Source organism: Elephas maximus, chromosome 19, assembly GCF_024166365.1.
Source record: "Elephas maximus indicus isolate mEleMax1 chromosome 19, mEleMax1 primary haplotype, whole genome shotgun sequence".
NCBI lineage: Eukaryota > Metazoa > Chordata > Mammalia > Proboscidea > Elephantidae > Elephas > Elephas maximus.
In genome coordinates this window covers 50,077,050-50,078,738 of record NC_064837.1, presented here as the reverse complement: position 1 = coordinate 50,078,738, position 1,689 = coordinate 50,077,050, and the positions used below count along the sequence as shown (strand labels likewise).

The 1,689-nt window shown below is 52.5% G+C and overlaps 1 non-coding gene across 1 annotated transcript; it reads left to right on the top strand.

The window, feature by feature from the left end:
• Positions 1–504: 504 nt before the first annotated feature.
• Positions 505–695, top strand: LOC126063399 (U2 spliceosomal RNA). Its single transcript, XR_007514339.1, has one exon. It is a non-coding gene; the product is annotated as a U2 spliceosomal RNA (small nuclear RNA).
• The last annotated feature ends 994 nt before the right edge of the window (positions 696–1,689 follow it).

Sequence of the window (1,689 nt, the reverse complement as noted above, 5' to 3'; positions counted from 1 at the left end):
GCGGCGCCGTACCAGCACACCTGGGCTCTCAGCGATCGGCTCCGTCTTCGGCCCGGACCCAGCCTGCCGCCTTCACACTGGCGAAGCGGTGGCTCTCTTCCGGAAATGCCGAACTGCTCTCCACCAATAACTCCCTCCCACCGGCCCCTCCCGTCCCCCACTCAGTTCTGTCTCCGCCGGCTGCAACCGGGAGGTCCGCTCGCAGCGCTCGGAGGCGGCCTCAAGGGTGGAGCCCGCCGCGATAGCCACGCCTCCTCGGGGGGAGGGTACCTGGCGGGGCATGCAAATTAGGGATGGCGCGTCAGCCCGGAAACGAAGGCGTAAAAATGGGTATAAAAAGTCTCTTAAAAATGTACGGAATACACAATCTGTACAAGGTCCACCTACTTGCATACTACTGTGAAAGAGGTAAAGGAAGTAACATCCGGACTAAAAGAAGGGATCTCAGCATGACTGTAATATGTGTGATAGAAGATGGATAGCAGCGATCCGGTAGTAGTCGGTATCGCTTCTCGGCCTTTTGGCTAAGATCAAGTGTAGTATCTGTTCTTATCAGTTTAATATCTGATACGTCCTCTATCCGAGGACAATATATTAAATGGATTTTTGGAGCTGGGAGATGGAATAGGAGCTTGCTCCGTCCACTCCACGCATCGACCTGGTATTGCAGTACTTCCAGGAACGGTGCACCCCCCCTCGGGGGGAAGTTTACTTGGTATGAAAAAACAGACTGCAAGTTTCTCTGGCAGCTTGTGCTTGTCCTGAGCTGTTTTTCTGATAGTGGTGTGTTTTTTACGGCGTTTTTTTTTTTTTTTCCCGGTTGTTTACACGCTTGGTTTCTTATGCAATGTGTTCTTTTACTTGTCAGTGTAGAAACAAAATTATCTTCGTTTTGGCGGCGTTGAGTAAGAATTATCGTAGTAGTTTTAAGCAAAGTCCGTCGCTTTCTCTTGTAGCGGCAAGTGGTTTTTGGTAGGGAGATTTAGTATCAAAAGGGGAAAAGCACTTCCATACGTACCTAATCTGGTTGCTACCGTGCCACGCTGGAAGGTGAAGGGGGCCGGGGGCCGGGGGCCGGGGGCCGGGGGCCGGGGGCCGGGGGCCGGGGGCCGGGCTTGCAATGGAACCAAGTCGTCGGAGTCCCTGCTCTGAACAGATAACTTTCCACGTGGAAAGTGTACTGGTCCTCCGTCATGTGTTCGCTGACTGGTTTTGCAGCTCTCAGGACTAATCTCGTCCTACTGGGTTTCAGGCACTCCCCAAATTCAGGTCCTCCCTCACGCCCCATCTCTTACCTCCGTCCCCATCTCCTAAGTCTCTTTCAGTCATCTGCCAAAACTCCCTTTTATTTGCTGCCTCTTCTCTAACCGTTTCCTTCTTAAGCTTGCTTTACAAACTCCATGTCCTCCCCGGAGGATACCGCTGCTGCTCCTGCAGCCCTCTCACCTGGTGGATGTTTTCTCTCCCCACCCTTCATTCCGATGGCCCCAGAGGTGACAGACAAGGTGTTCTTTTGTCCTCATTGCTGCTTCCAGACCATTCTCCCTCAAGCCCTGCAGCTTCGAGTCTCGGTCTTCAGACCACACCCCTTATTATGCTCCTTGCTAAAGCCATCCACGGACCCCTCTTCACTTCATGCCTTGAAAATTTTTAGCTTCTGGCTTATTCTTGCTCCCTGGGAAAAACTAC